We start from the raw sequence: 12,500 nt of genomic DNA on the forward strand, positions 1-12,500 counted from the left end.
GACCCAGAGAAACAACTAGCAGGTTAGTAAGTCTCTTTCATATTGGCAAATAAATCTCCTTTTTAACTGCTGTAATGTAATTGCCACTTTTGGATGTCTTGTGGGACGACCGCCCCAAAACTGTGAATAATACGTTTTATCTGAAAATCTATATTTTGATGATGAATTTGATAGTGACATGTGGTAAGAGCTAGCTAGTTTGGTTTCTGTAGCTAATGGTTAGCCTGTAATATTTGACTGACCTTAAAAACTGTGAGGTTTTGCCCGCTGCTCACTACCTTTTCTCTGTCTTCTTTAAGCCTACTGTTAGGAATTCCCTATTCTCTGTCTTCTTTAAGCCTACTGTTAGGAATTCCCTACTCACTCTCTCTAGCCCCCACCCTCTCGTTCCTTACCCTTAGTGGCCACACCTGTTTGATATTCTATTATCTCTCGCACCTGTGGTGGCAGGCTAATTAGTCCCCCTGTGGGCTTTAAATACCAGGGCGCTTCCCCTCGTTTTGGCGGTGGGGTCGTGTTGTATACTTGCCGAGTCATATTCTCTAAACATCTAGACTCTTTCGGGAGATCCTCTGTCTGCCTATGCTGTTCCATTCTCCGGCGTCGAGATGTTTGCTCCAGCCTTCGCCTGCTGTCGCCGTTGCCTGAGAGTGGGACTGGTCTGCGCTCCCTAGACTTCCACGGGAGGCATCCCAGTCATCCACTTCAGACCCCCCGCGCAGCTGTCGTCCTGACGCACATCCAGACCAGCGCAGACGCTCTCCAGTCCACAGCGCGCAACGCGCATCTTTCAAGGACGCTCGAGCTTGGCACGCTCTCCAGACCAGCGCGCAACGCGCATCTTCCAGACCTTCGAGCTTGGCACGCTCCTCCGTACCAGCGCACTGACGCGCATCTTCCAGACCTTCGAGCTTGGCACGCTCCTCCGTACCGGCGCACAGACGCGCATCTTCCAGACCTTCGAGCTTGGCACGCTCCTCCGTACCAGCGCTCTGACGCGCATCTTCCAGACCTTCGAGCTTGGCACGCTCTCCAGACCTCAGCGCGCCGACGCGCATCTTCCAGACCTTCGTGCTTGGCACACTCCTCCTGGCAGACGCACCCCGATGCGTCTCTCTGTTCCGACGCGCACACCAAGGTGTGGCGCGCCACTCTGTTCCTCGGCTCCGACAGTGGCTACCCGGTGGACGACATCCTCGCCACCGCCACTGTTCCAGCTCCCTGTTCCGACGCCCGTCAGTGGCTACCCGGTGGACGACATCCTCGCCACCGCCACTGTTCCAGCTCCCTGTTCCGACGCCCGACAGTGGCTACCCGGTGGACGACATCCTCGCCACCGCCACTGTTCCAGCTCCCTGTTCCGACACGCACACCAAGGTGTGGCGCGCACTCTGTTCCTCGGCTCCGACAGCGGCTACCCGGTGGACGATGCCCTCGTCACCGCCACTGTTCCAGCACTCTGTTCCTCGGCTCCGACAGCGGCTACCCGGTGGACGATGCCCTCGTCACCGCCACTGTTCCAGCACTCTCTCCCTCGGCTCGGACAGCCAGCCGCCCCGGTGGCGATGCCTTCGTTCCCGTCGCTGTCCCTGTACCATTACGCATGCGCCTGGGTGAGTTTTGATTGTGATGTCACTCACCCAGCGTAGTGCCCTTGCCCCCGTTCCCGCTGCTGTCCCCGTACCTTTACGCATACGCCTGGGTGAGTTTTGATTGTGATGTCACTCACTCAGCGTAGTGCCCTTGCCCCCGTTCCCGCTGCTGCCCCTTTACCTTTACGCATACGCCTGGGTGAGTTTTGATTGTGATGTCACTCACTCAGCGTTATGCCTCTTGCCCCCGTTCCCGCTGCTGTTCCTGTACCTTTACGCATACGCCTGGGTGAGTTTTGATTGTGATGTCACTCTCCCAGCGTATTGCCTCTGTTAGTTAGTTTTGGACATTTCATCTCCCAGCGTATTGCCTCTGTTAGTTAGTTTTGGACATTTCATCTCCCAGCGTATTGCCTCTGTTAGTTAGTTTGGACATTTCATCTCCCAGCGTAATGCCTCTGTTTTTGGTTCTCACTTAGAATAGTATTTTTGGACTTTACATCTCCCCCTGTGTGTTTGTCACACGAAGATATTATTACTTTGTTCACTTTGTTATTTGGACTGTTTCTGCACCTGCTCTGCTTTTTCCCTTTTGTGCATTAACTATCTCCTCTGTCCTGCAGAGCGGCCCAGATGATTTCCACCAGTCCTCCCAGTTCCTCCCTGTTTCCCAGCCCGCCTCCGCGGGCCTCAGTCCCCTCTGTTCCCAAGTTCTCCCCTTCTAGTTCCACCTAGTTCCTGTTCCCTAGTTCTCCCCTTTTCTAGTTCCACCTAGTTCCTGTTCCCTAGTTCTCCCCTTCTAGTTCCACCTAGTTCCTGGTCCCAAGTTCTCCCCTTCTAGTTCCACCTAGTTCCTGTTCCCTAGTTCTCCCCTTCTAGTTCCACCTAGTTCCTGGTCCCAAGTTCTCCCCTTCTAGTTCCACCTAGTTCCTGGTCCCAAGTTCTCCCCTTCTAGTTCCACCTAGTTCCTTGTCCCTAGTTCCCCTAGTCCCCGTTTCTCCTGTTCCCTAGCTCTCCTAGTCCCTAGTCCTCTCTCCCTAGTTCTCCTTGTCCCTGGTTTACCTAGTCTCTAGTTCTTCTGTCCCAAGGCGTTCCCTTAACCTTCCCTTAGGCGTTCCCTTACTTTCCCTTAGTGTTCCCTTTTCCTGCCCGCCTCTTAAAGGCACCTTTCCTTCCCCTCATATTATATTCCTGTATTTGTGATTCTCCCTTAAAGGGACAGTGCCCTTTTTCCCTGTTTTTTCCCTGTTCACAATAAATATCTGTTTCTTGGCAAACCACCATACCTGTCTTGTGTTGTGCGATTGGGGTCGGTTACAAACCATAACAGTACGACCCCACCAAGTCTACGACCCCAGCCAGCACAGACTGTGTATGTTGAGTTTGCCTTTTTTTTTCTTGTTCCCTCTAGCTCCCCTGTTAGCCCTATTAGCTCCCCTGTTAGCTTGTTAGTCTTCCCTCTAGCTCCCCTGTTAGCCCTGTTAGCTTCCCTGTTTGCCCAGTTTAGCTTCCCTGTTAGTCCTGTTTAGCTCCCTTGTTAGCCTGTTACTCCCCTGTTTAGCTTGTTAGTCTCCCCGGTTAGCTCCCCTGTTTGCTTCCCGTTTTGCCCTGTTTGATTCCCCCTGTAGCTAGCCATGCCCTGGCGGCTAACCCAGTCCCTCAGCAGAGCCCCGGTCTGCTAGCTTGGCCCCGGCTGTTAGCACAGCCTCTATGTTAATGCAGCCTTGCAGCTGGCATAGGCCCTGTAGCTAGCCAGGCCCAAGCAGCTAACCCGGTCCCTCTGCATGGCCTCCACCTTTTTGTGTAGTTTATCCCACTGCTAGGACTGCCCTTTCAGCTAGCAAGGTCAGTTTTTCTCACACAGCTAGGACTGTCCTTCCAGCTAGCTTGTGCTCTCATGCTGGTCCAGCCCTGTCTGCCAGCCTAGCTCCGGCAGCTAGCGCAGCCTCTATGTTGATGTAGCAGTACAGCTAGCATAGGCCCTGTAGCTATCAGTGCCCTGGCAGCTACCCTTTCCCTCTGCTAGCCTGGCTCCGGCAGCTTGCGCAGCCTCTATGTTGATTTAGCAGTACAGCTAGCATAGGCCCTGTAGCTATCAGTGCCCTGGCAGCTAACCTTCCCTCTGCTAGCCCTTTCCCGGTGCTTCCATGGTTAACCCTTTGCTACCCTGCTTGCCCCTCAGTTCTCTAGACCCAGTTCCTCTAGACCAGTTCTCTAGACCAGTTCTCTAGACCAGTTCTCTAGACCAGTTCTCTAGACCAGTTCTCTAGACCAGTTCCTCTAGACTAGTTCTCTAGACCCAGTTCCTCTAGACCAGTTCCCCCAGTTGCCCCTCTGCTACCCTAGTTACCCCTCGGCGACCCTGTTTCTTTTGCTAGCCCCACTCTTGTGGTGGCTTCCCCTGCTGGCTTGGCCAGTACCTCTTGTTTTGCCCCCTGCCACTCTGTCTGTATTTGTTTTGGGTCGCCGGGTGGCTCCCGTTGGAGGGGGGGATACTGTGAGGTTTTGCCCGCTGCTCACTACCTTTTCTCTGTCTTCTTTAAGCCTACTGTTAGGAATTCCCTATTCTCTGTCTTCTTTAAGCCTACTGTTAGGAATTCCCTACTCACTCTCTCTAGCCCCCACCCTCTCGTTCCTTACCCTTAGTGGCCACACCTGTTTGATATTCTATTATCTCTCGCACCTGTGGTGGCAGGCTAATTAGTCCCCCTGTGGGCTTTAAATACCAGGGCGCTTCCCCTCGTTTTGGCGGTGGGGTCGTGTTGTATACTTGCCGAGTCATATTCTCTAAACATCTAGACTCTTTCGGGAGATCCTCTGTCTGCCTATGCTGTTCCATTCTCCGGCGTCGAGATGTTTGCTCCAGCCTTCGCCTGCTGTCGCCGTTGCCTGAGAGTGGGACTGGTCTGCGCTCCCTAGACTTCCACGGGAGGCATCCCAGTCATCCACTTCAGACCCCCCGCGCAGCTGTCGTCCTGACGCACATCCAGACCAGCGCAGACGCTCTCCAGTCCACAGCGCGCAACGCGCATCTTCCAAGGACGCTCGAGCTTGGCACGCTCTCCAGACCAGCGCGCAACGCGCATCTTCCAGACCTTCGAGCTTGGCACGCTCCTCCGTACCAGCGCACTGACGCGCATCTTCCAGACCTTCGAGCTTGGCACGCTCCTCCGTACCGGCGCACAGACGCGCATCTTCCAGACCTTCGAGCTTGGCACGCTCCTCCGTACCAGCGCTCTGACGCGCATCTTCCAGACCTTCGAGCTTGGCACGCTCTCCAGACCTCAGCGCGCCGACGCGCATCTTCCAGACCTTCGTGCTTGGCACACTCCTCCTGGCAGACGCACCCCGATGCGTCTCTCTGTTCCGACGCGCACACCAAGGTGTGGCGCGCCACTCTGTTCCTCGGCTCCGACAGTGGCTACCCGGTGGACGACATCCTCGCCACCGCCACTGTTCCAGCTCCCTGTTCCGACGCCCGTCAGTGGCTACCCGGTGGACGACATCCTCGCCACCGCCACTGTTCCAGCTCCCTGTTCCGACGCCCGACAGTGGCTACCCGGTGGACGACATCCTCGCCACCGCCACTGTTCCAGCTCCCTGTTCCGACGCGCACACCAAGGTGTGGCGCGCACTCTGTTCCTCGGCTCCGACAGCGGCTACCCGGTGGACGATGCCCTCGTCACCGCCACTGTTCCAGCACTCTGTTCCTCGGCTCCGACAGCGGCTACCCGGTGGACGATGCCCTCGTCACCGCCACTGTTCCAGCACTCTCTCCCTCGGCTCGGACAGCCAGCCGCCCCGGTGGCGATGCCTTCGTTCCCGTCGCTGTCCCTGTACCATTACGCATGCGCCTGGGTGAGTTTTGATTGTGATGTCACTCACCCAGCGTAGTGCCCTTGCCCCCGTTCCCGCTGCTGTCCCCGTACCTTTACGCATACGCCTGGGTGAGTTTTGATTGTGATGTCACTCACTCAGCGTAGTGCCCTTGCCCCCGTTCCCGCTGCTGCCCCTTTACCTTTACGCATACGCCTGGGTGAGTTTTGATTGTGATGTCACTCACTCAGCGTTATGCCTCTTGCCCCCGTTCCCGCTGCTGTTCCTGTACCTTTACGCATACGCCTGGGTGAGTTTTGATTGTGATGTCACTCTCCCAGCGTATTGCCTCTGTTAGTTAGTTTTGGACATTTCATCTCCCAGCGTATTGCCTCTGTTAGTTAGTTTTGGACATTTCATCTCCCAGCGTATTGCCTCTGTTAGTTAGTTTGGACATTTCATCTCCCAGCGTAATGCCTCTGTTTTTGGTTCTCACTTAGAATAGTATTTTTGGACTTTACATCTCCCCCTGTGTGTTTGTCACACGAAGATATTATTACTTTGTTCACTTTGTTATTTGGACTGTTTCTGCACCTGCTCTGCTTTTTCCCTTTTGTGCATTAACTATCTCCTCTGTCCTGCAGAGCGGCCCAGATGATTTCCACCAGTCCTCCCAGTTCCTCCCTGTTTCCCAGCCCGCCTCCGCGGGCCTCAGTCCCCTCTGTTCCCAAGTTCTCCCCTTCTAGTTCCACCTAGTTCCTGTTCCCTAGTTCTCCCCTTTTCTAGTTCCACCTAGTTCCTGTTCCCTAGTTCTCCCCTTCTAGTTCCACCTAGTTCCTGGTCCCAAGTTCTCCCCTTCTAGTTCCACCTAGTTCCTGTTCCCTAGTTCTCCCCTTCTAGTTCCACCTAGTTCCTGGTCCCAAGTTCTCCCCTTCTAGTTCCACCTAGTTCCTGGTCCCAAGTTCTCCCCTTCTAGTTCCACCTAGTTCCTTGTCCCTAGTTCCCCTAGTCCCCGTTTCTCCTGTTCCCTAGCTCTCCTAGTCCCTAGTCCTCTCTCCCTAGTTCTCCTTGTCCCTGGTTTACCTAGTCTCTAGTTCTTCTGTCCCAAGGCGTTCCCTTAACCTTCCCTTAGGCGTTCCCTTACTTTCCCTTAGTGTTCCCTTTTCCTGCCCGCCTCTTAAAGGCACCTTTCCTTCCCCTCATATTATATTCCTGTATTTGTGATTCTCCCTTAAAGGGACAGTGCCCTTTTTCCCTGTTTTTTCCCTGTTCACAATAAATATCTGTTTCTTGGCAAACCACCATACCTGTCTTGTGTTGTGCGATTGGGGTCGGTTACAAACCATAACAAAAACATCATCTGGGTGACCGAGTATCATGTGGGGCGACCACTGCTGAGTGTTTTAGATGATAGATATATGTCCTGTATTTGTAGTTTCTGTATATTTATATTTTATTCATGTTTTATATACATAAAGTTCTTTGTTTTAGCATAACTCTTTGTATACTTTAACATATATTTTTCAACATTTCTGTCATTTTTCATTCCTATTTAGGAATTAACGTTTCTTTTTGAGTATTGTACCATCTTATGAGAACATTTTTAAAACGGTATAGCATGACATTCCATTTAGGTAATTGTACATGTATTAGTCATGTTTAACTAGTTTAACCTATTTTCTAGATGGCACAAACAAGCAAACGGAAGACTGCTCACTACAGACAGCGGGTCAATGTAGACTATCTTGCCAGGAAAAGAGAGAGGTAAAAAAAACTATAGGTAACATGCAGTATATCTTTCGCTGGTGTATTTCAAACTGTCATGTTAGTAGGATTAGGAATGACCTTTTTTTTTCTTTTTTTTTTTATTATTGGTCTTTTTCCCCCTCCATTTTCCTCCGATTTTCTCCCATCCCAATGTTAGTCGTATGCCAATTCCCAGTCCCTTCCTGGTCGCTGCGCTTTACCCCCCACAGTCAGATCATTTGGGAGAGTGGAGGCTACCACGTGCTTCCTCCGACACACGTCCAGCCAATCACCGCTTCTTTTCACCTGGCAGCGCGGATTCTCATTGAGAGGGCGTAGCGTGTGGGAGGACCACACTATCCCCCTCACGTCCAATCCGCGCTTAGCAGGCGCCCCGACCGAACTGTAGGAGTCGCTGTTTACAACGACCCGGACCCACCCCGCCAGCTTCTCCCACCCTCTGATACAGCCAATTGTATCAGTGCAGACGGCCAGCCAAGCTGGTGACAACCCCGGAGCTGTGAGCTGGATTCGAACAGGCGAACCAAGCTCACAGCTCCGGGGCTGGTGACGAACGCAATCTCCGCTCGACCACCTAACCGCCCCTAGGAATGACCTTTTCTGTAATATCTTGAACTTAAGTTTGTATGTAATTTAGCCCACCAGAATTAGTATCACATTATACACTATTGTTTCAGCGAGAAGAAAACAACAGGGCAAGATTCCATGTGAAGTCAGATGAGCTATCGGAGAGGGAGAAAGCTGCATCCAGAGATTACAGGGAGAAGGAAAAAGATGGAAAAGGCAATGCTGGACCTGACACCACCATCCATGGAGAACACTCCACCAGTTCTGGCTGGTGTAGAAGTAGAGAAGAGCAGCAGGGCAAGCTGTGGTGGATCCCCTACCTCTAAATGAGGATTTGAATCACTAACATTTACTTTGATTCTACAGTAGGTTTAACATCCCTTGAAACCATAGGTTATATATCCAGCTCATGATCAACAGTGACATATTTTAACAATAAATGTTCATTTATAATCTGATCAAAGTTTGTTTCGTGTTTGATATATCTTTGGGGAATGTTGACTGTAGGAGCCAAAGCTATATTGTATTGTATGAATGTTTATATGTTTATTTTTATAACCTTACATTGAAACGGCATTAGGAATATTGATTGGATTTAGATAAAGTTATTGAACCGGCTTATTTGTCATAATAGAACATTCTAGAACATTTGTGATGTCACAGTATGATGTCATGACCAAACGTTCTAGAACATTTGTGATGTCACAGTATGATGTCATGATCGAACGTTCTGGAACATTCATGATGTCACCGTATGATGTCATAACCGAACGTTAATAATTTAACTAAATGTAAAAAATATCAGTGTTTTGTTTTTTGGTGTGCTTCTTATTCTAGGTGTTCAGGTTGCCTGATTTGTTAAAACATGCACATGTACCTCAATTTGAAATGCCTGCAGTTTACCATTAGATAATATAAAAGGAACTAGGGATTGCACCAATCCGATACTCAGTCTCGGTATTGGTCCGATACTGGCCAAATTCACAGGATTGGATATCGGCCGATCCGATACAGGCCGTAAAGCACGGCTATCTCAAATAGGTACAATGTTGTGTTTCTTTTTCAAATGTAGCCAAGAGTAAAGACCCTAACCCTATCAAAACAGCAGTCAAAGTGTATATTTTCAGCACTATGTTTGTTTACCAATGATTGGAAACTCTCCACGCATTGTACCGGTAAACAGACGTTTTAGACGTGAGGACAGGAAGCCGTCATGAAATCGCTGTAGTCTTATTTTATAGATGGCTAGGTTAAACACAGGTTTTTGTTTTTTAAGGGAGTATCGGATGGGTATCGGTATTGGCAGATACTCAAGGCTGTGATATCAGTATCGGACATGAATAAGTGGTATCGTGCCATCCCTAAAAGGAACTGATACAACTGTGTTGTAGTTGTTTAGCGTTGATTTCATCCATGCAACTATGTTGGTGGTTATTGTTTATTGACTATAGAACTGTGTTGGTGTTTAATTTTTATTCCATATACAACTCTGTTTACCTTTTATTATTGACTTAAATTGTTAATCCCTGTCCAATGTGACTACCACCTTCTCGCTCTCATACATTGACAAAACCAATGATGATATGAGGACATGAAAATGGACATTTGTGAAATGTTCAAGTTCCTGAAGCATGTAATGTGTATTGCACTTTAACTTTTTGAATGTTTAATGTTTTTAACATTTGTAATATTTGAATGTTCCTGACGAAGCTTGTAACCTACCGTGCCAAATGATTGACGGAGCTAGAGCCCCGGGAGTCGGTGTTGTATTTGTACAACACTGTGTACTTCGGCGCACACCTCACATATCGGCATGTAACTCGAGAACCGCTGAACGGATTGTGTCACCTGAAATGGCTATCGACAGGCAACAAATAGGGCTTTAATTCGATATATATATTGTATTAAAATATATGCACACCCGAGCCGGTAGAGGTCGCCAAAGTGCAGGTGGGAAAATCTTCCTCAAGAGGGCCCACATCCCTCGCATGTTAACATGTTTTACTTTTGTGATATTTGAATGAATTGAAGAATATTTTTGTTGACCACTTGAAAAGATTGTAATAAAAACATTGTTCAGTTTTCTTTTGTCTGAACTGCATTGTGTAACATTTTAAATAGACTTTTAACTACTCTCATCATTTGGGGCGACCATTTGTCATGCGGGGTAACCAATGATTGTCAATAACTGTACTAAATTCAAAATAGAATATCCATCAGTTTTGGCTCAAATATTAATCACTGGTATACTATGCTTAAGTGGATACTATCTGTACACATTTTAAATCAGTTTTATGGGTTTTAGAGCAAATATGGGTATTGTAACTGCATTACGAGGGAGACACTGCCATTATAGAATAAACTTGTGAAATCATGGTTTACAAAAAATTAAAGGGCACACAAGCCTGTCTTTCTTAAGATGTATATTTAATTACTGATACCTGTAAAAATATTAGTAATGTTAAGGAAATATATAAATTTTGAGATAAATTACGGTCGCCCCAAATGACTTTTATTAAGGCCATGTCCTATTAATTCAACTTTAACAACACTAAAATCTCTTAATTTTTTTTTCTCATAAATGCATGTATACACTACATTCCAAATGTTTGAAAAATGGCCAAATATATCCTTATTTTTTGTATTTTAAAATTGGCCTATTGAAAAGTCTTATCCGTCAATGACCCAAATATATATATATATATTTTTTTATACATTTAATTTATTTGATAATTGACCGTTTGTTTGTGTGTGTGTCACTCACTGTAGTGTTTGCGATGCTGTAGTTGGCCCACGACAGCGAGTCGTGCTGAGCGCGCTGCCAGTAGCGATCAGGACAGTGATGCCGGTAACGCGTTATTGTAATCTGATTACTTTCCCCCGAAAATAGTAATCTAACGCGTTAATCTTTAAAAGCCAGTAATCTGATTGCAGTTACTTGTCCAAGTGGCTGTGCATTACTATTTCGTTACTATCTCATCATAAATTCATAATGCAGGCGGAATGCAGTATTTTATTTCGTTTTCGACAGTCAAAAATACATTTTGAGCTGTTTTTCTTTTGGGAGTGACGTAGTGTGGCAGTGAAAGGGTTACACAAGAATGTGTCCCGCGGGCCGCGGCGTGACTGGACACTCTGTCTGTGAGTGACTCTGCTTTGGTACAATCACATTCCCCATCCACAGTCTGCGAATCAGAGGCAGAGTAGGGCGGGTCTTCACAGCACGTCATGTGACATATGCGCCAATCGTGTGACAGCAGGGCTCCGTCGTCGGAGAATTCCACCCCAAAACGCTTGGCAAAATTAAAAGTGAGTTTCTGTTCAGACTTCCATCCCAAAACGCTCGTCAGTCACTACTTCACGTTCATATGCGGAGGAAACAAAATACTGTCTACCGCTAAAAACAGCACATCCAATTGCATTGAAAGCATCTGGAATCACAACACTAGCCGACGCTTCGACTAGTAGGTACAGGAGGACTCGGAGGCCAGCCAAACAGCAAAAGAGAGAGATTGTTTCTTTCCCTTTTGATTAATGTATATTTGATGGTGGCAGAGCAAAAGCTCTTATTTGCCAGATTTACAGTTAATTTACATGTTAAAGAGAGACTGATTGTATGTTTATAGAGAGACATTTATAAAAACAATTTAATAGTTACAGTTGATATAATTGAATAGTTCAGCCTGCATTTGTTAGATGTGAATGGATACACTGGTTTTGTAAAACCACTGGCTGGCTGCTCTAATGCTGTGAGCATCATAGACTGTTGCTTTACCATACTTGATGGTACAGAAGCTGAAGCACTAGTTTAACAATTTACGTTATGTGCAGAGAAACAAGTTAAAAACAATTTATGCACTTTCAATAAAGCGTTTAAAAAAAACGGTTGGGGGAACGACGACGACTTCGTAACCTAGTTACTTTCAAAGTAACTAAGTTACTCTGATAATCAAGTAATCAGTAAAGTAACTTGGATTACTTTTTAAAGGAGTAATCAATAATCAGTAATCGGATTACTTTTACAAGTAATCTGTGGCAAGACTGGATCAGGAAGAGGCCGTCTGAAGTGTGACAACATTTAGAGAAGTTGGAGGGCAATACATTTGTTGTTTGCAACGTATGTAAAGCGAAACTACCGTTTTCAGGTAATACTACCAATTTAGAAGAAAAAAAATTATATATATTTTTTTATATAAAAGATATTTCTAATAAAAATATCGATATTTATCGATAATTTTGTCCCGATTTATCGATTCTTCCAAATGGCATATCATCTCAGCCTTAGCAATAGACCTATCTGGGCGGCTACGTGGCGTAGTGGGCAAGGCGCTCGCCACGAAATGCTGGAGACGCTGGGCTCGTCAGTTCGAGCCCAGCGCTCCACATTTGCTTTCAGTTTAGCTGGTCGTCCGTACTAATACACATTGGCCGTATTAGGGGGTGGGAAACTGATGGGTGGGGATCGGGCGTTGTCGACAGCGACTCCTACAGGTCGGTTGGTGCGCCTGCGCAGTAGAATCAGGAAGTGTCGGGGGCAGCGTGAGCCTCCCACGCGTTACTCCTCGCCACTGAGAGATCGAGCTGCGCAGGTGAAAAGATGCGACTGCTGTTACCTCAAGTACCGGAGGGGACTTGTGCTATGTATGACTTAGTCCACATTGCAGCCGGCTTGTGGGAGGCAAGAAACAGCGTTCGTGACAGGGGAGGGTTGAATTGGATGATACGAAATTGGGATGGGAGAAAAAATAGAAAATGGGA

General features: G+C 47.8%; 1 protein-coding gene across 2 annotated transcripts in view; it reads right to left on the reverse strand.

Moving 5' to 3' along the window:
- The window catches only part of plpp1a (phospholipid phosphatase 1a), a 65,636-nt gene that overhangs the window by 37,850 nt on the left and 15,286 nt on the right, over positions 1-12,500 (reverse strand). The window lies entirely within an intron of this gene.

The sequence above is a fragment of the Notolepis coatsorum genome (assembly GCF_963971535.1).
Source record: "Notolepis coatsorum genome assembly, chromosome: 12".
NCBI lineage: Eukaryota > Metazoa > Chordata > Actinopteri > Aulopiformes > Paralepididae > Notolepis > Notolepis coatsorum.